Source organism: Eptesicus fuscus, chromosome 7 (genome assembly GCF_027574615.1).
Source record: "Eptesicus fuscus isolate TK198812 chromosome 7, DD_ASM_mEF_20220401, whole genome shotgun sequence".
Lineage (NCBI taxonomy): Eukaryota > Metazoa > Chordata > Mammalia > Chiroptera > Vespertilionidae > Eptesicus > Eptesicus fuscus.
The window spans coordinates 42939553-42966147 of NC_072479.1; the positions used below are offsets into that span (position 1 = coordinate 42939553).

The following is a 26595-nucleotide window of genomic DNA, read 5'->3' on the forward strand; positions in this document are numbered from 1 at the left end:
CAGTGTGCATAGGAATTTGTTCATAGTTTTTTTTAAACTATAGTCCGGCCCTCCAACAGTCTGAGGGACAGTGAACTGGCCTCCTGTTTAAAAAGTTTGAGGACCCCTGCCCTAAATGATTCCAATGAGTAGCTACGATATTGTGATTTATAGGAAATATATGAAAATTAAAAAAAAAAATATATATATGTTTGATCATTCAGATGACTAAAATATATTTCTCATATATGTATATAATTAGTCTTCATCCACAGTTCCTGGCTCAAAGTTCCCCAAACCCTTGGAATTTCCTGAGCAATAAGAGCGATGAGACCATGTTTTATTATAATATTTGGTCTCTTGTCCTCGGTTCCTGAAATCACTTCAGAGCTATCAGGTGGCTTGGGTGTTATTTATAACAGCCTCTCTCCAGCACAACTGGGTTTAGGTTAATAATGTGACTCTCGGAAACACCTAAGGATGGAGACTGGTTGCCAGAGGAACCAACCAAGTGATTCTAGGAGTGGAACTTTCAGTCCCACCCGACAACTTCCGGGAGGGAAGAGGGCCTGGAGGTTGAATCTATCTCCATTGGCTAATGACTTAATGAAACCTCGTAAAAGCTCAAAAGGAAGAGTTCAGAGAGTTTCCAGGTGGGTGAACGTGTGGAAGTGCTGGGAGAGGCTCCCAGAGAGCATAGGTGCTCCATGCCCCTCTCCCCATACCTTGCCCTAGCACCTCTTTCACCTGGCCGGTCCTCAGTTATATCCTTTTATATAATTAACCGATAATACGGTAAGTTAAATGTATCTCTGAGTTGTGAGCCACTCTAGCAAATTAACTAAACCTGAGAAGAGGGTCATGGGAATCTGGTTGACAGCCAGTCAGTTAAAAGTATAGGTAACTATGGAGACTTTCAACTGGCATCTGAGGTGAGGGTAAGGGGCACTCTTGCAAGACTGAGCCGCTAACCTGTGGGGTCTGATGCTGTCTCCAGGTAGATAATGTCAGAATTGAGTTGAGTTGTAGCACACCCAGCTGGTGTGAGGAACTTTCCCCAATGGAATTGGGTGTAGAAACTTTAGTAGCCAAGGTAGAACCTTTATTTAAAGTTGGGGACCCAACCAAGATGGACTCTATCAGAACCACCTAGAGAGAGCTTTCCACCATTTCTGCGCCCGGCCCAGGTCTATTGAACCAACATCTTTAGGTGTGGCTGCAACTTAAGAAAGCATCTGGTACAATTCTGCTAGGTACTCTTTCTCCAGTTGAGAACCATTAATGTTGAGGACACCCTAAAATGGAACTGTTCAGCTGCTATCTGGCCTCCACATTATGGAGGGAAGTAGGTCTACCCATGGGAACTTGGCGTTCAACTTAGGGTAGGCGTGATTTTCCTCCTGTTCTCCTGGCAGCCACAGAACCACATGTGGGAGGACATGAAGAACAAGGCAGGATGGCCTTTGCCCACCAGAGGGAATTTCATGGATGTTCACATTTCTATGAAGAATTGCTGTGATGCCCTAGGATGAAGGTGTTTATTGACTCTGACCAGATTAAGTCATTTGTTTTCACTCTTGGGATGTGATATGGCATCCCACAAGTCTATTTAGGATACTAAATGGATTATGAAAATGGTTCTAGCAGAAGTGGGGAGTGATTTAAATAATTCTGAGTTATATTATGCAGCACAGGTGGTGACTTGTTCGCCCGCTGATGAGGTAAAACACAGCTGCAGAGAGTGGCAGTGTGCTCGGCAGGTGTGTTGGACCCCTGGGCTGACAAATGTGCTAAGCAGTGACAGTTAAGGAAATCTCGCCCTTTTTCCAGCAGCACATGGTAATTGAGCACAAAGCTTCATAAGAGGCAGGAAGAATTTTAGTCAAAGAATAGAACTTGCTAAATTGTATGAAATCTTATGGATTTCATCTGAGGTTGAGCCTTCAAGATGTCTTAGTCTGTCTTTTAGTTAGTTATATCTCAACTTCGTTTGGAAGAAACCGGATGTCAATTAATTAACACTTTTCTCAGCCTTTGATTTATTTCCCTTCTAGTTAAAAGAAAGAAATGCTTGAGTTCCTTGAGGAAGCATAAGAAATGGGATATATATGCACTAAGAGCTGAGAAAGTGTCTTTGATAGAAGCAAATAAGCCTGTTTCTGGGTTTATGACCAAGTTGGTAGCCTGGAGGCTTCATGGCAAGTTCACCCGGGTGATGACATTGATACAAGGCAGCCAGAGGGGCCACTTAGTTCAAAGCTGGTATTTTTATTCTTTTTCAGAAATTCCATTGAGTTGACCTCAGGGCTGAAATGTTTGAGGATTTTTATTCAGGTTAAAAATGCGGGTTACTATCTTTATGTTGCATTAAATTAGTAAACCCTCCTTTAACTTGAAGGTGCTTACGGATCATCTGGGGATCTTGTTAAAATGCAGTTTCTGGTTGAGTAAGTCTGGTGTGTGGCTGAGATTGTGCATTTCTAACAAGCTCCCAGCTCCTGTTGATGCTGCTGGCCTGCAGACCGCACTTTGAGCAGGAAGGCCATAGAACTTGTGTTTAAGCCACGTGTATCAGTCAGGGTGTTCCAGACAGACCAACAATACAGGTGTGTGTGTGTGTGTGTGTGTGTGTGTGTGTGTGTGTGTGTGTGTACTGACAGGTATTTATTTTAAGGAACTGGCTCATGCTATTGTGGGATTGGCAAGTCCAAAGTTCGTAGGACAGAGGCTGGACACTCAGGCAGGAGTTAATACTGCAGTCTCCAGGCAGAATTTCTTCTTCTCCAAGAAACCTCAGTTTTTGCTCTTACAGCCTATCAACTGATTGCATGAGGCCTACTCACATCATTGAAGGTAATCTCCTTTATTTAAGGTCAACTAATTATAGATGTTAACCATATCTACAAAATGCCTTCACAGCCACACCTAGATTAGTGTTTGATTAAGTAACTGTAGGGCAGCCAAGTTGACCCATAAAACTAACTATCACACATTGCAACTCTTTCTTTAAAGGACAGTTTCCAAATATGTCTAATAATGAAAACAAATAAAAGAGTCAGTGCCTTGTTTAAATTAAGAATCTAATCCTGGAGCCTGGCCTCTCATTCTTCAGCTCCTGCCCACTCCCCTAAGGAACATAATTTCAAAATCCTTGTCTTATATTTCTTCACCTGTAAAATGCAGATAGCAGTAATACTTGATTTAGGATTAAATGAAATCATCTGAGAAAAAAAAAATCACTTAGCAGAACAAGATGGCGGCATAGATAAACACCTGAACTCGCTGCCGTGCACAACAACTTCAAAACTACAACTAAAAGACAAAACGACATCATCCAGAACCACAGGAAGGCTGGCTAAGTGGAAATTCTACAACTAGAAGGGAAGAGAAAAGCACACGGAGACTCAGAGGAGCTGTGGAAGTAAAGTGCAGAGGTACGGAGGCTCGCATGCAGACAGGGCTGGCAGCTGAGCAGGCGGCTGGCTTTTTCAATCTGCAGGAAGACACAAGCTCCCGACTGCTCTGAATTCGTTTGGGGTGAGACTCTGGGGACCCAGACTCATACGGGGAGAAACTGGACTGTCTGGCAGCGGGCGGAACTCGAGGACGGCTTTCTCTCAGAGGTGCTTGCAGTGATTACCAAGGGACACTGAGACCTGGGGGGCAGGGCTGAAGGTCAGCCATTGCTGTTTGCTCCGCCCTGAGACTCCATCCCACCAAGCTGTGTGCAGAGGCTTTTGAATATGAATGGCCTGGTCCTTTGAAATCTAAACTTACCTAACAAACTGTAGCTGAGTCAGAGAAACCCAGAACATCCAAAAGAAGGCCCAAGGCCCCACAGCAGCTTGCATTGCTTCACAGCTGGGCCTCATCTGGGCACCTCCAAAACCCAAACAAAGAAGAGGAATCTGCAGATCTCTCTGTAGCTCCTGCTGGGTGGCCTCAGGCAGAGGCTAAATTAGCAACTCCTTGGAGATCCAAGAGCCAGTGTACCCAGGGGTCAGAGTAGGACCATCCAGATTACAACTCCTCAGATCCATAAGGGACACACTCAGGGGGCAGACTCAGTGAGCACCAAAGCCCTACTGAAGCAAGTCTTGCCCCATAAGGGTGTCTCCAGCACACAAGTTCTCCCATCATAGACACAGCTGATCCTCACAGCCACTTGGCCTGGAGGTCAATTCCTCCCAGTGATACCAACAACAATCAAGGCTTAACTACAGCAAGACTGTGCACACAGCCCACAAAGGGGTGCACCAAGAGTGTCCACCTCAGGTAACTGGGGAGGCTGAGCCACTGGGCCCTATAGGACACCTAGCACACAAAGCCACTCTATCAACTTAGGGAAGCAGCCAAAATGTGGAAGCAAAAAAACAGGTCACAAATGAAAGAAATAAAGGGAAGCAAACTACTGGATATAGAGTTCAAAACCATGGTTATAAGGATTTTCAAGAAGTTTCTAGAAAAGGCCGATAAATTTAGTGAGACCCTCGAGGATATGAAAAAGGATCAACTAGAAATTAAGCATACACTGACTGAAATAAAAAATAATATACAGAGTTCCAACAGCAGACTAGAGGATCGCAAGAATCAAGTCAAAGATTTGAAATACAAAGAAGCAAAAAACACACAACTGGAAAAGCAAAAAGAATCCAAAAATATGAAGATAGTGTAAGAAGCCTCTGGGACAACTTCAAGCGTACCAACATCTGAATTATGGGGGGTGCCAGAAGAAGAGAGAGAACAAGATATTGAAAACCTATTTGGAGAAATAATGACAGAAAACTTCCCCCACCTGGTGAAAGAAATAGACTTACAAGTCCAGGAAGTGCAGAGAACCCCAAACAAAAGCAATCCAAACAGGACCACACCAAGACACATCATAATCAAAATGCCAAGAGCAAAAGACAAAGAGAAAATATTAAAAGCAGCAAGAGAAAAACAGTTAGTTACCTACAAGGGAGCACCCATAGGATTGTCAACAGAAACTATGCAGGCCAGAAGGGAGTGGCAAGAAATATTCAAAGTGATGAATAGCAAGAACCTACAACCAAGATTACTCTACCCAGAAAAGCTATCATTCAGAATTGTAGGTCAGATAAAGAGCTTCACAGATAAGAAAAAGCTAAAGGAGTTCATCACTGCCAAACCAGTATTATATGAAATACTGAAAGGTATTTTTTTTTTTTTTTTTTATACATTTTATTGATTTTTTACAGAGAGGAAGAGAGAGGGATAGAGAGTTAGAAACATAGATCAGCTGCCACTTGCACACCCCCTACTGGGGATGTGCCCAAAACCAAGGTACATGCCCTTGACCGGAATCGAACCTGGGACCCTTGAGTCCGAAGGCTGACGCTTTATCCACTGAGCCAAACCTGTTTCGGCTGAAAGGTATTCTTTAAGAAGAGGAAGAATAAGAAAAAGGTAAAGATAAAAATTATGAACAACAAATACATATCTATCAACAAGTGAATCTAAAAATCAAGTGAATAAAATATCTGATGAACAGAATAAACTGGTGAATATAACAGAATCAGGGGCATAGAAAGAGAGTGGACTGACAATCCTCGGGGGGAAAGGTGAGGGAAGAGACTGGACAAAAATAATACACCTATGGATCAGGACAGTGGCGGCGGGGGGGGGCGGGGGGGTAAGGGCATGGGGTGGGGTTGGAACCAGGTGGAGGGGAGCTATGGGGGGAAAAAAAGAGGAACAACTGTAATAATTTGAATAATAAAGATTTAAATAAAAAATATATTTTTAAAAAAATCATTTAGCACAATGTCTGACATTATTGTGGGCATTTTTTACACATTAGAGGCTTTTAGTATGATTGATAGTAATCAAAACAATTGAAAAATAATCTTCCTTGCAAAGAAAGAAAAACTTGAAACATTATGGTATAAGGCTTAGTATGCTCCTAGGATATATTTCTGCCTCCACTTTTTTTTTTTTAATTGATTCAGAGAGGAAGGGGAAAGAAGAGAGAGATAGAAACGTCAATAAATGTAAGACACTGCTCTTGGGCTGGGAAAAGAGAACTGGAACAAAGCTGGACCAGTCCTCTCAGGATCATCAGGCTATGATGTCCATAGGATACTGCAAGAAAGTTCTAAGTGAATCACATGCAATCCTGTTGAATTGTCCTAGAGTCTACTGGGATAAATCTTCCTTATAGCCTTGATACTAGGGTCAAGGTGATCTCCCTAAGCTACTGTTCTCTGTAAATTATCATCAAAGAACCTACCTCACGGGGATTTCTTTTTTTTAACCGACTTTTAATTTTGGAGTAATTTTAGATTAACAGAAAAATTACAAAGATAGTACAGTTTTCCTGTAGGCCCCTTGCCCAGTTTTCTTCATTGTTTGCATCTTTTGTTATCGTGGTACATTTGTCAAAGCAACAAGCTGACACTGGTACATTATTATCAACTAAACTTCAGGCTTCATTCCTACTTCCCCAGTTCACCACTGATGGCTTCTTTGTGTTCCAGGATGCAGTCCAGGAAACCACATTGCATTGTGTTGTCTTTTCTCCCCAGTATCCTCTAATCTATGACAGTTTCTCAATATTTCCTTATTTTCCATGACCTCGAGAGTCTTGAGGAGTATGGCCAGGTATCCTGTGGAATGTCCCCCAGTATACTAGTAGCTTTGTCTGATGTTTCTCTCAGGGTTAGACTGGGATTACCCCAACAGAGTTTTAATGGAGATAGAAGGAGAGAATCTATAAAGCATTTAGGATCCTATTTGGCAGGCATTTTCATTACCAATGTGCTTTTTAAAAAATCCTCGCCAGAGGATATTTTTCCATTGATTTTTAGGGAGAATGGAAGAGAGAGGGAAAGACAGAGAGAAGCACATCGATTGGTTTCCTCCTGCATGAGCCCTGACCAGGGCCTGGGTAGGGGAGGAGCCTGCAACCAAGGTACGTGCCCTACATGGGAATCAAACCCAAGACTCTTTGGTCTGCAGGCTGACGCTCTATCCACTGAACCAAATTGGCTAAGTTCCAATGTGCAATTTTTAAAATACATTTTTTAAAAAAATATATTTTATTGATTTTTTACAGAGAGGAAGGGAGAGAGAGAGAGAGCTAGAAACATCAATGATGAGAGAGAATCATTGATCAGCTGCCTCCTGCACACCCCCTACCAGGGATGTGCCCGCAGCAAATGTACATGCCCTTGACCGGAATCGAACCTGGGACCTTTCAGTCCGCAGACCGACGCTCCATCCACTGAGCCAAACCAGTTTTGGCTAAAATACATTTTTATTGATTTCAGAGAGGAAGGGAGAGAGAGATAGAAACATCAATGATGAGAGAGAATAATTGATCGGCTGCCTCCTGCACACCCCACACTGGGGATGGAGCCCACAACCTGGGCATGTGCCCTGACCGGGAATCAGACCATGACCTCCTGGTTCATAGGTCAACGCTCAACCACTGAGCCATGCCGGCTGGGCCCAATGTGCATTTTTAATGCAGGGGGCCAAAGCCGAGTTGGGGTTGAGAGCAGAGACTACAGCCAGCAGCCTGGGTCCAAGTCCTGCTGCCTTCTAACTGTGTGACCCTGGACGCGTTGTTAACCTCTGTTTTGCTCTTCCATCAGGAATGATACTAACAGCACTTTCCTCAGATGGTTGTGAGGATTGAACTGATGGACATATGGACTGATTGATGTAAAGTACTTATTACATTCTGGGCACCTAACGAGCTCCCTTTACTCCTTTTGCTATTAAAATTATTAAAAAATAATAGTGTGAGGCTATCTCTCCTCATCTTCGGGATAATCCTGAATCTTCATGTAGTCGTTTATCTATAGTGACCATGCCTGTGTGAGACTCTGTCTGTCTGGAGCAGGGGTCCTCAAACTTTTTAAACAGGGGGCCAGTTCACTGTCCCTCAGACCGTTGGAGGGCCGGACTATAGTTAAAAAAAAAACAAAACTATGAACAAATTCCTATGCACACTGCACATATCTTATTTTGAAGTAAAAAAACAAAACGGCAAAAACACCTGCACGTAGCCCGCGGGCCGTAGTTTGAGGACGCCTGGTCTGGAGGGTGCCAATCCGGTGTCTTTGTGAACCCAGGTCCTCGGGCAGATTTCAGATTCATAGCAAACACCCTTCAGTAGCAGCCCTCACGTACTTCCCTGCAGAATCCTCTGCTTCCATGTCAGCCCCATCCATGGGGAGGACCAGGTAAAAAGGTGGAGAGGGCGCCTGCCTAGGACTTGCAGAGGGGGTTCTGAATCAGACAACAGCAGAGCCTGGAGGAGCGCAGGGGTGAAGAGCAGAGCCTCCGGCTGCAGGGCTGGGAGCCTGGGATCTGGGTCACCTCCCATCTGGTCATCGCCAAGGTCAGATTTCAGGTACGATCCCTTGTTCAGCACACACGAAGGATGACTCAACTACACCACAGTGTAGTTTAATCCGGGAACAACCCTAAAATTATGCAATTAAAGGCTTGAATGAAGTGTTGGAGTATATGATTTAACAACGAATCAAAAGGGATATTTAGAAAAGAAAAGTAAAGGGAAAGAGTGAAACAATAAGCCTGGGAAGAAAAAGAAAATTGAAACCCACAGCCTCGCTCTGCCCACTTCCTGCTGTCTCATTCCTGTGGTGCCGTTTTGTCTAGTCTTATTTGTCTTTACTTACATGATAATCCCTCGGAGCAAGGAAGGAGTCACCTTGATTTCAGTGCAGCTCTAACACTGAGCAATTCCCTGGATGTTAAAAATGGCAAAAACGATCGCATCACACTCAGTGACGTCCTCAGGGGTCTTCCTTGCCGCTTAATATTTTACCCATTCTTGAAGCACTGTTTTGAAGTGTGTTATAAATTTGAAGAATTTAATCTTCCCAGATATCTTAGCAGGTGGGTGGGTGGTATTTATTTAATAAATACTGAGTGCTAGACACTTGCAATCCCTCAGGAACAAAACAGACCGAGATGCATGCTCTTATGTGCTTACATGTTAGTGAGGGCAGACAGCACTCACGAGCGAAATGAACAAGTGGAGTGTACGGTATGTTCGAAGGTGATAGTGCTATGGAAAAGAGAACACCAGGGGGTAATTGGGAGTGGTGGGGGATGAGGGTGGAGGGGTGGCTTCTCAATTCTCCCCATTTGCCAATGGAGGGGCTGCATTAGGGGTAAAGCACTCCCCTCTCGCCCCTACTTTTTCCAGTCTTGGCTCTACGTTTTGTCTATCCATCTCTGATCCTTTGTTACATCCCCCTTTTTAAAGGGAAGAGGATTAGATGCAGTTCAGCGCTCCACTCTGGAGCCAAAGTGTCTGGAATTGATCTGTACCTCAGTGGCATGCTTCTCTAGGTGACCTTGGGCAAGTTAATTTCTCTCTGCATTTACTTCCCCAGCCATAAAATTTATGCACCTCACAGGGTTGTAGAGAGGATTAAATGTTCTTAGAGAAGTGTCTGGTACATAGTAAGTGCTCAGATGTTAGCTTTAAAAATGTAGTGTCCATGTGTTGTGGAGTGGGGGAGAGTCATGAGTAGGAGACTCTCTGCTACTTAGTAAATGATGGGCAGCATATAGTGCAAGATCCATTTCTATCCCTAAACTCCGTTAAACCCAGCTACATGGGCTCCCTCCCTCAGGAACTTAAGGTATGAAGCTCGGAGTCCCCTGTCTTATTCAACAACTGTATTGAGACGTATTCATATATGTTCAAGGCCAGAGGCTGCTTCCTCTCTTATCCCTTGGTTCATTCCCAAGAAACACTCTTCTTTTCTGATAGTTTTCTGTATTAAATATATATAAATATATTATTGATTTCAGAGAAGAAGGGAGAGGGAGAGAGAAATAGAAACATCAATGATGACAGAGAATCATTGATCAACTGCCTCTTGCACATCCCATACTGGGGATCGAGCCTGCAACTTGGGCATGTGCCCTGACCGGGAACCGAACCAAGAGCTCCTGCTTCATAGGTGGATGCTCAACCATTGAGCCACGCTGGCCAGGCAGTTCTCTGTATTTAAAAAAAATAAATTCTCACATTGTTATTTCATTTAAAAAAAATATATATTTTATTGATTTTTTACAGAGAAGGATAGAGATTTAGAAACATCGATGAGAGAGAAACATCCATCAGCCGCCTCCTGCACCCCCCCCACTGGGGATGCGCCCGCAACCAAGGTACATGCCCTTGACCGGAATCGAACCTGGGACCCTTGAGTCCATAGGCCGACGCTCTATCCACTGAGCCAAACCGGCTTCGGTTGTTATTTCATTTTTAACTTAAGCTAATCACACACAAAAATAGGCCTTTGCTTTGTTGTTCTGCTGCCTCAAACAGTCATCACTTTGATAATTTTCTCATGTTTGGCCTGTACTTTGTTACTATTAACAACCACACCCCGTACCCCACTTTCATAAACTAAAATACTTAAAATATTGAAAAGGAATGAGATAGGTCAAACCATTTTAGGCTAGAGAAAATATTCATGATTTCATCTATTCCCAGGGGTTTCTACAAATCTAGTCTTCAATGCATTGAAGACAAAACTCAAAGGGGTAGCTCAAGAATCACACACACACACACACACACACACACACACACACACACACACACACAGAATTAACACAAATGCTGGCAAACAAACTCAATGTGTCTAGACAACTTCCCTGGCATAACTTATTTCCTGAGTGTTGAGTCTCAAGGACTCTCCCATAGTAAATTATTAAGCTTAGTACAAGGTCTAAGATTGAGATAAAAGAAAAAGAATGTTGTTTAAAGTGGAAGATCAAACACATTTAATGCGTCCCTGTGATATGAGAGTTTAGCATATCCTTTACCACAATGATAAAAACAAGGAGTTAGACAAACAAAACATAGTTGCAATGATTCCTTCTGTAGCCCTCTAGTTCCACACAAGTGCCTATCGTCCCCTTGTCGCCAGTGCAGGAAGTCCTCTTTGTCAAGGGGAAATGAAGGAGCTCCAAGAGTTCAGACCAGGTTGTATGGCATCTGGTCCGTCTTGGTTAGGCGTTCACCGACCTTCTACCCCATTTTCCAATAACTGAATCCTTACCGTGGTTTCTTACTTGGTACCCCAATTCCTCTAAGACTGCCCCTAGACTGCTTGCTTCCACACCCTCCCACAGGCCAGTGTCCTGACAATCTTGGGGGAGGCCCTTTGGGCTCAACCTGCCTAGATGTACACATGACATTGATCGCCAAGACTGTCTCCATCACTGTTCTGTCCACTCGCCAGGACTTCCTCCTGCCATGGACCTCTCCAGCCAACACTCGGCCATCTCGGACAACCTCCTGCTACCTACATCTCCAGAAAACGCACCCACACTGTGTCTGGCCTTTCTCGATTGCACCTGTGTCAGCCCCTCCTGCTCTAGCTGATTCCACTGCTCACCGAGTTCCTGACCTGAGAACTGGAGACAGTTGTAGAAGGCAGGAAGAAATAAGGTTGAGCATGTTAGACGTTTAGTTCTGACCCAGGATGTCAGCACCTCTTCCTTATGAGGTTGTTGTGAGGATGAAGTGAGTATATGCATTTAGCTGGCACCTTAGAGGAAATCGGAACATGAACCTGGATGTGGAAGAGAGATGGAGGCGTTCCAGAAAGAGGGAACAGCCTAGTAAAGCCCAGATACCAGCGCCCACACTGCCGGAGGTCCCTGGGTGGCCCCGTTGGACCAAGGAAGCTGTCTATTGCTGTGGGCCTCAGAGGTTGGGAATTCAAAATCTTCCCAACAGGGTCCCAGCACAGGAGACTGCTCAGCCATGTTTGTCCTCACTTCCTTCCCAGCTAATCCGAGACATTTTTGATTAAACTGTAAGGTGCTAATTACAATCACCAAGTGAACCACTTCCCATTTACTCTTAATTTTCAAGCACCACCATAATGATGAATGTTATTAAATGTGTCAGATTAGTTTGGCTCTAAATTTTAATTTCCTGTGATGCTGAACTCCATTTATACAAGTTCTTCTCAGTGTGCTGTTCATATAGTAAGATGATATTTTACAAAATTGTGAGCATTGGTTAAACATGAGGAGTTATGTATTCAGCTATTCATTGTCTTATCTGCCTACTTATAAGTTAAATTATTTATGGAACCAAAGGTCTTATAAAATGCAGTTGAAATCCTAGCTCCCTGTATCTCAGAATGCGACCTTACGTTGAGGCAGGGTTTTTACAGAGGTAATCAATCAAGTTAAAGTGAAGTCATTACAGTGGGGCCTAATCCAATGCAACGGGTACCCTTATAAAAAGGGGAAATTTGGACACAGAGATATAGTAGAGGGGAGGTGATGTAAAGAGATATAGGGCCCTTGCTGGTTTGGCTCAGTGGATAGGGTGTCAGTCTTCAGATCGAAAGGTCCCAGGTTCAGTTCTGGTCAAGGGCACGTACCTCAGTTGTAGGCTTCTCCCCGGCCCAGCCCTGGTCAGGGCACATGCAGGAGGCAACCAATCAATGTGTTTCTCTCACATGATATCTCTCTCTGTCTTTCCCTCTCTCTTCCACTCTCTCTAAAATCAATGGGAAAATATCCTCAGGTGAGGATTAGAGAGAGGGGGGGGAGAGAAAGAGAGAAAGAGAGAGAGAGAGAGAGAGAGAGAGAGAGAGAGAGAGAGATGGCCATGAGCAAGCCAAGGAGAAAGGCCTGGAACAGATCCCTCCATCATGGCCCTCAGAAGGAACCAACCCTGAAGATACCTTCATTTTGGACTTCTAGCCTCCAGAACTGTGAAACAATCATTTTCTGTTATTAAAACTAACCAGTCTGTGGTCCTGCGTTATGGAAGCTCTTACAAACGAATACAAGCACCCACTGTATGCCAGACATTGTCCTAGGTGCTGGGAATATGGCAGTGCAAAAAACTGACAGCATTCTAGCATGAGAAACAATAATTAAGAACATAAATAGATTAAAAAATAGCATGTCAAAACAAGATCTGCCCTATGAGGAAATATAAAGCAAGTTAAGGAGACAGAGTGATGGAGTATGCTATTTAGATTTGGGGGGTGGGAGGGGAAGTTCAAGGAAAAATTTTCTAAGGAAGTGACACTTGAGCAGAGACTCAAATGAAATAAGGGAGATAACTATGTGGCTATTTGGGGAAAGAGCGTTCCTGGAAGAGGGAACAGCTAGTACAAAGGCACAGAGGCAGACATGTGCTTGACCCTATTGTTCTTCCTTGAACATGTCAGTGTGTTTGGAGCACAGCAAGAGAGGAGGAGGAGGAGCAGACGGTGGGGTCTGAGAAGAGGGCCAGTGTCAGATGCTATAGGATCAAGCCCTGAAAGGGCTTTAGGTCTTATGCTGTGTGATTGGAACCATGAGAAGGTGTTAAGCAGAGGAATGATAGAGTTTGATTACTTTTTAAAGGATCGCTCTGACTGCTGTGTGAAGAATAGATGGTAATGACATAAGAATAAAAGTAGAGAGACAAGTTATGAAGTCAGAGGCTGCTGCAACAATTCAAGAGAGAAGTCCTAGTGGCAGGGACCAAGTTGACAGTAGCAGAGAAGATAAGAACTGGTAAATCGTGGATCTATTTCACAGTTAGAATCTGTATGGTTTGCTGGTACATTGGATATGAGATGTTAGAGAAAGAGTCAAGGATGACTTCAAGGTCTGGGGCCTACAGAACTATGAATCATGATGCTATTTCTTGAGATGGGGAGCACTGAAGGAGGAACAACTTTGGGAAAGAAAATGAAGGTATCTATTGAACATACAAAAAGTGTTTAGGACAGAGGTCTGAGCTAGCGATGCTACACTGGTGAGTTATTAGGATAAAAATGATAGTTAAAGCCAAGATCCTGGCATTTAGAAAGTGATTGTAGAGAAGACAGTGATATGAGCCCTGAGCCTCCACACAATAGAGGAATGAAAGATCCATCAGAGGAGTCTGAGAATGAGCAACACTAAGAGCAGAGAAGCAAGTTGCCCCAGAAATCAAGGGTGACAGCAATTCAAGAAGGAGTTAGTGATAAACTCTGCCAATTGCTGCCCACAGGTTGAGTAAGATGAGGACTGAAAACTGAAAACTGCTCTTTTGTTTGTTTGCTAACTGGGAGACCACTGGTGACCTCAAGTAATATGGTTTTGATAAAGGGAGGAGACGATCACCTCATTGGTGTAGGTTTCAGAAAATGAATAGGGAGGAAAGGATAGCATACATATTCATCATGCGTTCAAGGCATTTTTCTACACAGCAAAACTGAAGCAACAGCCCAAAGAAGCAAACTCTATGGAGGTTTGTTGTTTTTTTGTCATTGTTTTAAACTGAGAGATATGATGTCTATTTCATATCATTAACATTTTATGCTGAATGAAGTTACCCAATAGAAAGGATAAAATTGATGATGTAGGAAACAGGATTCTTGCAGAGCTGGTGAAGGGGATGGAATTCATGCACAATTGAAAGGCTGGTCTTAGCATGGCATCCTGGTCTTTCTCATTCAGGATGATTCACCCAGTGTTATGGGAACAGACGTGTAAAGGTGGGGAGATGAATGCTTAATTTTCTGAGGAAAATAGGAAGTAAGGTCTTCAGCTGAGGATGAGGAGAAAGGAAGGCATGTTGGGACAATTGAAGACAAAGGAGAAGGTATGAAACAGGCCTCTTAGAGAGGGTCAGTAGATGGGCTAGGAATGTATGTAGACCTGGATGGACTCACTTGAGGTTTTAAAGTGAGACCAGTTGGTATGGTTATATGTTTTCCCTCAATCTGCGTCTGGGTACTTGAGTACAAATACAGAGAGGGAAGTGAGTTAGAATTAACTAGTGTCATGGACTGAATCATGCCTCCCCCATTTATATGTTGAAGCCCTAAACCCCAACATAACTACTTGGGGACAGGGCCTATAAGAAGGTAATACATGTTAATAAGGCTGTAAGGATGAAGCCCAGTCTCATAGAATTGGTGTCCTCATTAGAAGAGGAAGAGACACAAAAAAGATCTCTCCTTTGTGTCTGCACAGAAGAAAGGCCGTGTGAGGATATAGTGAGAAGATGCTACCTGCAAGCCGGGAAGAGAGCTCTCCCCAGAAACCATCTCTGATGACACTTTGGTCATAGGCTTCTAAGCCTCCAGAACTGTGGGAAAAATAAATTTCTGTTGCTTAAGCCACACAGTCTGTGGAGTGTTGTTATGGCAGCCTGAGAAAACGGATACAACCAGGGATGGAGTTTTATCAGACGAATGTTACAGAAGATGAGACGAGGAATGACTGTAAAGGTGGGTTGAGGGAGGAAATAGAGGTAGAATGCTAAGTCTAGTAGATGTAATGTGCAACACGGCAAGCTCTCCACCAATGGTAGGTGCTGCTTGCTGCCTTCTGAGGACCTGCCTTTCTTCCGTTCCCACAGGGACAGTGCTGTGTGAGGGAACAGTCATGGAAGCAGCCAGGGAGCTCACACTCGAGTAGAGAAAACAGAAACAGACAGTACAACATAATCAGCACTGTCATTAGAAATGGATAGCCTTCTGGTTCAGAGGGACTCTCACAGAGGCGGTGATGTTTGAGCTGAGCACTAAGGTGAGTAGGAGATGCCAGAAGATGAGAGGAATCCTGGGTTGAGGGAACGGAGGTTCAGAGAAGCGCAGGACAACTGAGAGAGCAAGGCATTCATCAAAGCCTCAGTGCAGGAGCTAGGGACAGGGTGTGGTGGTGGGGAGGGGGAAAGGAGGGGCTCATTGCAGTAGAATGCGAAAGGCCCAGAGTTGATATGCAGTAAGCAGTAAGCAGGGGAGTGATGTAATAGATTTATTTTTTAAAATATGTTTTTATTGATTTTTAGAAAGAGAGGAAGGGAGAGGGAGAGAGAAAGAGAGAAGAAGAAGAGGAAGAGAGAGAGAGAGAAGAAGAGAGAGAGAGAGAGAGAGACATTGATGTGAGAGAAACATCGATCTGCTGCTTCCTGCATGCCCCCCACTGGGAATCAAGCCTGCAACCCAAGCATGTGCCCTGACCAGGAATCAAACCAGCAACCTTGCAGTGCACAGGACAATGTCCAACCAACTGAGCCACACTGGCCAGGGCTATTTTTAAAGAAAGATAAAACTCTGTAAGCGTTGTAGACGATAAATTAGAATGGAAAAGAAACTTGTAGAAAGCATTTGCAATATCCCATTGGGACCTGAACATGACACATAGGGAGCAATAGTTGGGAGAGAATTCAAGGTTCAGTGGCCGATAAGAGGGGAATGTATGCGAGAGGCTCAGTATAACAAACACTCCTAATGTTCTGGCTTGGATGACTGGGTGTATCATGACACTATTAACCAAAAGATAGTAATAGGTGAAAATAGGGTAAAAATGTTTAGTGGGGTTGGGGCACGATGGTTGGAATGGTGTTAATGAGTCCAGCTGTAGACATGCTCAGTTTGAGGGGCCTATAGGTGTCAGCAGGCAGTTAAAATACCGACTTGGCTCTTAGGAGAAAGCTCAAGGCTGGAAAAATCCATATGATTATTTCATACAGATTTGAAGCCATGGATGTGGTTGAGAAAAAGACAGTTTTCTTATCACTTACCGAGTGTTCATCATATGCTATACACTGCACTTTATGTGGCGTATCTCATTTAATACTGGCAACCACTGTATTTAGAAGATACTTTATTATTGTTGTGTTTCACATAATAATCTGAGTTTAGAGAGACTAAGTGATTTGCCCAAGTTTACATACAGTATTCTCCCATTATTCATGGGGTGTACATGTCAAGACCCCCAGTGGATCTCTGAAATCATGGAAAGTACTAAACCCTGTATATACTGTGTTTTCCCCTATACATACCAGTACATGCGGTTTCTGTTTGGCATATCCAAATTGCCAGCATCACCACTTTGCACTTGAGGACCATATTAAGTAATACAAACGTTACTACGATACAGGTACTGAGATACTGAGACTGTCGTATGATAACAGAGGTGGCTCCTAAGTGACTAGTAGGCAGATAGAATGTACAGCATGGATACGGTGGACAAAGGGATGATTCACATCCAAGGTGGAACAGAGCAGGATAGCATCAGATTTCATCACACTACTCAGAACAGCATGCAATTGAAAATGTATGAACTGTTTATTTCTGGAATTTTCCATCTAACTGGACTGTGATTGACTGTGGATAACTGAAATCACAGAAAGCAAAACCATGGTTAAGGGGGGACTACGGTGGTTGATAAGTGGATGTAAACCCAAGTGGTCTGACCTCAGTGTCCTGCTCTGTGCCCTTTGCCGTGGAGATAGCTTTGTTTACAAGCAAGCAAAAGTGGAATCTGGGTAGAAAGCAGTTTTGTTTTTTTAAATTTTGACAGAGAACCAGAAAACCAGATGGAGGGCATCAAATGTTCAAAAGACTCCAAAGAGAGGTCAGTGGAGACCAGCTCTGATTTAAGCCCAGATCAGATAAGGAGAGCATGGATGCACTTCCCGAGAACAGTCCTAAGGTGACAGGGCCAGAGGCCGACTGCGAATGCTCAGAAGCAAATGAGGCAGCTGTACAAGCAGGTCGGAAGGCACTGAGGAAGGAGGGACGGCTGGCCACCTAGACAAGTATCAAGGTGAAGTCACCGTGGCAAGTATTCCTCTAATCCTCAGTCCCCCTAGACAAGTGATTGTATAAGGTGTAGGCAGGCCCAGAAACCAAGTTTGCCTGCACAGGGGTCCAAGGCCATGAGAGCTTATGTTAGAAAACCAAAATGTTGATTGATCAATTGGTACTGAGTAATAAACTACCAAGCCAGCCAGATGTTCATTGTTGCTAATGACAGCATTATAGCTTTATGCAAAGCCTAATTATAATAAAAAAGTTGCCAGGAAGCCCAGCTGGTGTGGCTCAGTGGTTGAGCATCAACCTATTAACCAGGAGGTCAGGGTTGGATTTCCGGTCAGGGCACATGCCTGGGTTGTGGGCTCGATCCCCAGTGTGGGGCGTGCAGAAAGCAGCCAATCGATGATTCTCTCTCATTGTTGATGTTTCTCTCTCTCTCCCTTTCTCTCTGAAATCAATAAAAATATATTAAAAAAAAATGTTTCCAGGAAACTTGAACTCAGAGCCAGAGGCATCCTCTAGATGTGACTGGTGTCATCAGCCTGTGATACGTTGTGCATCCATCTCCACCATGGAATATAGATCAGGTGGTTCAGGTGCTCATGCTTATGGGTTGTGGTACCTTCACCCTGGGCAGCAATGGAGTCGCACTGACAAGTTTTATTTCTCCAGATTTTTCTTTGGGAGAAACCATCCCATTCCTTTTGGTTCAGTGCTTCCCAAACATGATCATTCTCACACTATCTTCACAGTGTGGAGCTGGTGTCCCTGGCCACAAACAGAATGCAAAGACAGCTTAAAATTTTTTTGGATTACTTGTTTCCCCCAAAATCTTCTTGAATACTAGCAACGATAGGCTCACCACCCTCTGGGAAGCACTTTCCTCAAACAGCACAGTGCAGTTTCTAGGTGTAGACTTTCTCAGACACGTTCTCAATTCCTGGAATGTCCCAAGCCACCCCCTGGGCAGGGGCAGATTTACTGTGTAACTAATAAGGTTTGAGCTTCAAGACTTTCACCTGTCCCTTCCAAAGCCTTGCACCTTTGTACCCAATTTGTGTTCTTTTTACAAAGAGAACCCCACCACTACTGAGAACGCTCAGAAGCATATGAGGCAGTTGTTTGATGTATAAGCAGGTCAGATGTCAGGGAGGGAAGGAGGGAAGACTGACCACCTAGACAAGTAATTGTATAAGGTGTAGGCCCTGAGCCTGTATTCTCTCCTACTTCTGGGTTATTCCAGAAGTGGATGACTTCACCACTACAAGTTTTATTTTTCCTCATTTTATTTAATACACACACACACATGCACTAGTGGCCCGGTGCACAAAATTCATGCACATTAAAAGGGAATTAATTAGAGGAAATGTTTTAATATTGCTATTTGCCCTTTCTCTATAGTAGAAGTGTCAGAGATGAAAGAAAATTAGTAAAAATGTATATGAAAATCTTCCTCCTGTTAGAGTCTGGGGCACACTGTGGGACCCAGAGTCAAGTCCCCGCCCACCCACGGTGCCTCAAAATCACGAGATCCAGACCGGGCCAGCCCCAGCCCCGTCAAGCCCCGCCGGGTGGGGAGTGCAGCCTCAGGTCCCCCGTCAAGCCCTGCTGGGTGAGGGGGCACAGCCTTAGGTGCCCTGGCACACCCTCAGGTCCCCCAGCCCGGCGCCAGGGTTGGGTGGTGCAGCCTGAGATCCTCCAGCCTGGCACCAGGGCAGGGGGTGAGGCCTGAGGTCCCCCAGCTCAGCACCGGGGTGGGGGTCATGGCCTCAGATTCCCTGGCCTGGGGTGGGGGCCACAGCCTGAGGTCCCTGTTCAAGCCCTGATGGGCTGGGGGTGTGGTCTCAGGTCCCCCAGCTTGACGCCAGGGCAGGGGGCATGGCCTGAGGTCCCCCGGCCCAGTGCCAGTGTGGGGGGCGTGGCCTCAGGTCCCCCAGCCCAGGGCGGGGGTGCAGCCTGAGGTCTCTTGTCAAGCCCTGCCAGGTGGGGGGTACGACCTGAGGTCCCACTTCAAGCCCCACTGGGCCAGGGGAACGACTTCAGGTCCCCTGGCCCAGCACCAGGGCAGGGGGCTTGGCCTCAGGTCCCCTGTCCTGGCTCCAGGGTGAGGGGCGAGGCCTCAGGTTCCCTGTCAAGCAGTCTGAGGTCCCCTGTCAAGCCCTGCCAGGCAGGGGTACGGCCTGAGGTCCTCCATCAAGTCCAGTTGGGCCGGGGGTGTGGCCTCAGGTCCCCTGTCAAGCCCCACTGGGCTGGGGGTGCAGCCTCAGGTCCCCTGTCCTGGCTCCAGGGTGAGGGGTGCGGCCTCAGGTTCCCCGTCAAGCCCCGCCAGGTGGGGGGCACAGCCTGAGGTCCCCCGTCAAGCCCCACTGGGCCAGGGGTGCAGCCTCAGGTCTCCTGGCCTGGGGCAGGGGGCACTGCCTGAGGTCCCCTGTCAAGCCTCACTGGGTGGGGGTGTGTGGCCTGAGGTCCTGCTTCAAGCCCTGCCGGGCAGGGGGTGTGGCCCGAAGTCCCCCGGCAAGCCCTGCTGAGCTGGGGGTGCGACCTCAGGTTCCCTGACCCAGTGCTGGGGCGGGAGAAGCAGCCTGAGGTCCCCTCTCAAGACCCGCCAGTTGGGGGGTGTGGCCTCAGGTCCCCCTTCAAGCCCCGCTGGGCCAGGGGCACGGCCTCAGGTCCCCAGCCCCAGCCCAGCGCCATGCAGCCTCAGGTCCCTGCTGATCAGTCGTTATGGTTTGTTATGGGAACCCTGCCTCCTCTGTGGGCGCAGCTATCTTGTGACGGTATGATGGAGTGAGGATCAATTTGCATATTACCTCTTTATTATTAAATAGGCTATCTTAAATATCACTTGAAACAATATCTTTATGTGTTGTTGTTTTTAAAATATATTTTTATTGATTTCAGAGAGGAAGGAAGAGGGAGAGAGAGAGAGAAACATCAATGATGAGAAAGTATCATTGATCGGCTGCCTCCTGCATGCTCCCTACTGGGGATTGAGCCTGCAACCCAAGCCTGTGCCCTTGACCAGAATCGAACCCAGGACCTTCCAATCTGCAGTCCAACGCTCTATCCACTGAGCCAAACCAGCTAGGGCTATCCTATCTAATAAAGAGGGAATATGCTAATTGACCAGCATGCTCTCACAAGATGACGGTGCCCAGTTCCCTCAGCCCTGCTGGGGACCTCGGGTCCTCTTGCACCTCCCACTGACTGAGGCTCAGGCAAGCAGGGCCAGCTGAGGCCCAGGAAAGCCTCAGATGGCGGCTGCCCAGCTTCCCAGGGCTGGCCTGAGGCGCAGGCAAGCCTCAGATGGCGGCTGCCCAGCTGCTCAGGGCTGGCCTGAGGCGCAGGCAAGCCTCAGATGGCAGCTGCCCAGCCACCCAGGGCTTGCCCGAGGCGCAGGTAACCAGGGCTGGCCAAGGCTTGCGCTGCCGGCAGTGGCAGCAGCAGAAGTGTGATGGGGATGTCACCTTCCCCTGATCACCAGGTCTCCTCCTGCCCCTGAGGGCTCCCCGACTGTGAGAGGGAGCAGGCCGGGCTGAGGGACAACCCCCTGCCCTCCAGTGCAGGAATTTTCATGCACCGGGCCTCTAGTATGTATATATTTAAATATATTTTTTCTTGATTTCAGAGAGGAAGAGAGAGGGAGAGAGAGATAGAAACATCAGTGATGAGAGAGAATCATTGATCAGCTGCCTCCTGCACACCTCCCACTGCAACCTGTTCCCTGATCAGAAATCGAACTGTGACCTCCTGGTTCATAGGTTGATTCTCTCTCAACCACTGAGCCACACTGGCTGGGCTATTTTTCCTCATTTTATACCGAAGGAGTATACTTTTTTCCCAAGTTTGGTGATGTTTTGCAGTTTATCCATGTACCACCTTTATAGGTAGAAAGAGAGATTGGATGAGTATCTTTATGGTAGGTGTGTGTGAAGAAGGGAAGGATCGAGTCTAGACTAGGAAAACTTGAATGTGTTTGTGAAGAGTGGATGGAGGAAGTGAGGAAGTTGGTGGAGATGGGATTTAGCACACAGGGGAGGGCTTTAACTTTCAAAAGGAAGAAGGCCCCCTCTGCCTCTAAGCTATCAGAAACGAGTCAAGAAGAGGTCTATTTCAGGATGGCTCTGACTCGTGCAGGATGGCTCTGACTCGTGCAGGATGGCTCTGACTCGTGTGGATGGCTCTGACTCGTGTGCAGGATGGCTCTGACTCGTGTGGATGGCTCTGACTCGTGTGGCCTCAAATGCAGGATGGCTCTGACTCGTGTGGCCTCCATTTTCTCTTTGGATTCTGAGAAAACATCATAGGCCAAGATTTGAGGGATACACAGGTTGTGTGGGATGTCTGAGGAGAAGTCTGTGTTTGGAATTTTCAACATGGAACCTGCCAAAGGGAGCTCACCAGAGGCAGGAGAAGGCACTGTGGAAGAGCTCTGATGAAGCAAGCTTGTAGGGGTACCAGGCAGGGCAGTGCTGGGCCTCTTTCCCGCACAACTCTGTCCAGTAAGGGCCTGAGTCAGCTGAGGAAGGAGAGAATGGAGGCCAAAGAGACAGAGGAAATGGAGTTACTGATATACTTGTCACTGAAGGGATTAACCAGAGAGCAGGTCATTGACAGACTGGAATTCGGGGTCTACAGGTCTTTGTGAGGTCAGAGAGCACGTCTAGTGGAAGACCACTAGGTAGGAGAAGGAGAAAAGACTATTGTCTGAGCAGGATTTCTGAGGAGAACTTGAAAAGACATAAAATTTGAGTGATGACAAAGATAGGGCTGCCAAAAAAGAGATCTATGGTAAAAAGAGATCAAGGACTCAAGAAATCAAAGCTAGCCCTAGCTGGTTTGGCTCAGTGGATAGAGCATCTGCCTTCAGACTGAAGGGTCCTGGGTTTGATTCTGGTCAAGGACACATGTCCAGGTTGCGGGCTCGATCCCCAGCATGCAGGAGGCAGCCAATCAGTGATTCTCTCTCATCATTGATGTTTCTCTCTCTCTCCCCCTTTCCCTTCCTCTCTGAAATCAATAAAATTATATTTAAAAAAATAAATTAAGGGTGGACTATTGAAGACAGATATCTGCACTAGAGAACCCCATAGATAAGGGGAATGACTGGGCTTTCTGGAGATGGGAGTTGTAGGGGTGAAGACAGGTAGAATAACATGTCCTTGTCCTCACCCCCAGAACCTATGAATATGTTCCTTACACAGCAAAAGGGATTATGCAGATATGATTAAGTTAAGGGTTTTATCCTGGATCATCCAGGTGGGATCAATGTAATCACAAAGCTCCTTAAAAGAAAAAAGGGAGGCAGAAGAGCTATAATGGCAATGGAAGCAGAGGTCCGAGTGATGTGGGTGCCAGCTGTGACGACGGAGGAAGGAAGGGGTCACAAACCAAGAAATTCAAGTGGCCAGTAGACGGTGGAAAAAGCAAGGAAACAGATGATCTCCTAGAGCCTCCAGGAGGAACACAGAACTGCCAACACCTTCATTCTAGCCCAGGGAGACCCCCCACCTGGACTTCCGACCTCCAGACCTGTAAGGTAATAAGTTTGTGATGTTTCATGTCACTTAGTTTGTGGTAATTGTTCCAGCAGCAATAGGACACTAATAGAGATGGGAAGCTGATTGATATTAACTTTTTTCAAAGGAAAGGATTTTGAAAGAAAGTGAAAGAGCAGTGCTCTGTGGGAAGAAGCCTAGAGACAAAGGAAACCACCCGTGCCATCCGGTAGAGCTGTGTGTGAGGATGAGCTGTCTGCACGTGAGAGGGCTGCAAAGGACGCGGGGCCCTCCCGGGCAATCCATTTCAGTTAAAGCCACACAGGAGACAGGGTAGTGAGTGAAAAGGTTAAGACTCTAGGGGATTATTGAAACTTTTTATAGCAGAACAAGAGTTTCAAATGATAGTATAAATAGTTAATAATCAAGTTACTGGGAGAAGACCAAACTGCAAAGGAATAAGAATGTGTAACAGGATCTGTGACCTCCAGGGATAGCCTGTGCACACACCACAGGCCTTTCCTGAGACTCACAGGACAAAGGGAGCCAGGGCCTTGTGAAGGGACCAGGGCCAGAGACGGAACTCTGCTCAGCAGTTTTCATCAAATGCCTTTTGGCTCCCCTTTCAATTCAGCGGGTTAGATTTGAAGCATCCTGCCTACCTCTGCTGGTCTTTGTCAAATTTCAGAATAAAAGTTTTGCTTTGTAAAGACTGAGACCAACTTTAGCCAGAACAGCATTATCAGATGCAATGATAACCAATTATTCATTGTCATAAACAAGTAAAGATAAACTTGTTTCTTCACAAACGATAAAAAAAAATTTGTTTCTGAATAGAGGTATCTTGTCCATATTAGGTTTGTAAATGCTCGTTTGATTTAATTGAATTAAAGACAAGTCACACAGCGTAGTAAAGCGTGGATTTAGTTTCATCTGAGAGCCAAATCAAAGAATCATGATCGAGCTAGACAGAGGGCTTTTCCATGCGAATGTCAGGTTTTTGACTATAAGACCTCAAACCCTGTAGCCTGTTAGCTGGGCTCAACCATGTGTGGGTCAGGGCCCTCCGTTGGCACCCCTGGCAAAGACCTAGAACTTAAGCAGGCTTAGTTCCTTTCCACGAGGCCCAGCCCCTGAGTCCTGGCCTTTCGATATGACCAAGTCCATGACGAGGGAAAGCAGGAAAGGCAAACCCAAAGGAGAGAACAGAGGAAAGAGAACACTTCTCTAGAGGAAACAGGGCAGAGCTGGCCTTAGCCACCCACCCCTTGGTCTTCGGCCAGTGGGTATCCCTCCCAAGTAAATGGCCACCCCAAGTCTCTCTTACCACACTAGCTGAAAAGATAAGAAGAAGGATCCAAGAGAAGCCACAACTAGAAGAGGTCAATGGGGGAAAAGGGAGACTTTATGTAATACTTTCAACAATAAAGATTAAAAATAAAAAAAAAATCCAGGAGACTAGAGGGCAGAGCTTTTAACCTCTTCGTTAATCATGTCAAAAGTTTTGTTCTTCACGCCACAGCCCCATTATGTCCTTGACTTTCACTCAGATCAAACACTCTCCTTCCTAGGATGTAAGTGGAGAGGGAACATTGTGTTTCTCCCCACAAACCAGCAAATAAGTATGCCCTTTCAAACTCTAAGCTCTTAAGCGAAAAGTTATATATGTTTCTTTGTGCATTTGTTTCTTCAGTTTTTCCTTCCCATGTACAAAGCCGACGACCTCTTTAATTAAGCACTCTTCGCTCTTACTAGAGCTGTTGGCATGTTCAAGAATATTTGCTGCTCTTGGTTCCCCAGTGGACCAAGGCATGTGTCTTCAGGAACCCAGGGTGTCTGGCTGAACTCCACTGCACTCACCTCTGATCGCATTGCTGAAGACTGATCTCAGCTAGCCAACGTCTAGACACAGAATAAGCTGCCTTGGAATCACTTGTCTATGAATCCTGCGGAGCTGTTCCGGGAGATACGGATGAGGATCCTACTGATTTCAGGGGATGTAGGAATAGGATTGAGACACAAAGAATCCTACCAGGTTACCATGATGCTCAGTCTCATAACAGTTATCCCTGGTGCAGGAAAAGCACAGGGGTGATTCTGAATTATCTGACCACTTCGTTCACAAACACTGAGCTGGGTCCTCTGACTTCATGAATGTGCAACCTGTATAGTCACACAGGAGCCTGCACTTAGAAAGGCTCATGCTTGTTTCATGCTCTATTGCTGCCGTCTTGAGATTCTTAATGACTTCTAAATTAGGGACTGAACATTCTGATTTTGCACTGGGTTCTGCAAATTATGTTGTCTGTCCTGGTCCCAATATGGTTTCTTTAGTTGAGAGCCCTCTAATTTCAGGGTTACTTCGTGAATAGCTCATAACCTCTTTTGCATGCATTTATTTATGTGTCTGTATCCAGTTTTCAGACTGCTGGTTTCCTGAGGGCATGGACTTTCTTATCTCTTTTTTTCCAGGGCCTAGAAGAGTGCCTGATAAATCGTAAGTGGTCAGACAGTTTGTTGAATGATCGAATGCTGTAAAGAGGCCGTGGGGATATTCCCATAGCCAAGGTAACAAGCAGATCGTTGGGATAGTGCCACATTTGGTATCAAGTTCACCATAAAAGGGGTCATTAATGCTGGACACTCCCTCCCTGCCTCCTCCTTAACCACTTCTCTCTGTCTGAGCTATAAGCTGCTTTAATGCTTGATTGCCCACACAGATTCTTTGTTCACCTGATTCTCTAAGCTGAGCAGGAAACCCAGACAACCGTGTTAATGGACCAAGCTGAGCTGCTGTTGTCAGGGTCCAGAGAGACAGTTTTGACCTTGGGCTTCGGCACACCTTCACCATGGCCAACTGAGCTGCAGGGTCTGAGAGAAATACATGTGAGAACAAACATCAGGATTTCTAAGAGGATTATGTAAAGGGGTGCCATCCTGAGCACCCTCTACAGGCTGGTCCTGGCCCTGCTGCCCTGGTGCCCGAGGCCGGGCCTCTGGTGGAGGCAGGAGCAGGTGGGGCATCCAGGGCGATTTAAAAAATCCGGGAAATCCCTCCTGGTCCACATGAATACCCCTTTAATCTACCTTGATTTCTAAATGGCTTATTAGAGATTCATTCTTTGGAGTTAAGGTTTTGTCCCCTAATAAAAATAATACACTCATGAGAGAGATAACACACAGAATGACTGTCAGACATTAATTATCAGCCATCATTTTTTAAAAGTTTACTTTTATTGTGAGAGTAACATGCTTTTGTTGTAAAAACCTAAAGAGTACAGATCATGCTAAGCTTCCCTTGATCAGGACCACAGTGTGGCACAAATTCACAATGACATTGCACACCCTGGAGACTCTGCCTGTTACCCCTGCTCCTCCATCCTCAACCCTATCCTCCCACCAGAGAGAAGCATTGCCAACAGTTTGGTGTAAATCCTCCAATATATTTTTTCATATGTATAATATGGAGACAAACATATTATAATGACTATATCATCCTTACATGCTTTTTTAAACTTGATAATATTATTTGGTGATCTTCCCATATCAGT

The 26595-nt window shown here is 45.6% G+C and overlaps 1 long non-coding RNA gene across 2 annotated transcripts; it reads left to right on the forward strand.

Annotated features, from left to right (window-relative positions):
* The first annotated feature begins 547 nt into the window (after nt 1-547).
* LOC129149623 (uncharacterized) lies at nt 548-15130 on the forward strand. Of its 2 annotated transcripts, none has more exons than XR_008556495.1 (3): nt 548-632; nt 1395-1513; nt 14974-15130. It is a non-coding gene; the product is annotated as an uncharacterized LOC129149623 (long non-coding RNA). The 2 variants fall into 2 exon arrangements; XR_008556494.1 differs by lacking the exon at nt 1395-1513 and adding an exon at nt 11235-11518 and having other exon boundaries at nt 550-632.
* Nucleotides 15131-26595: the final 11465 nt, after the last annotated feature.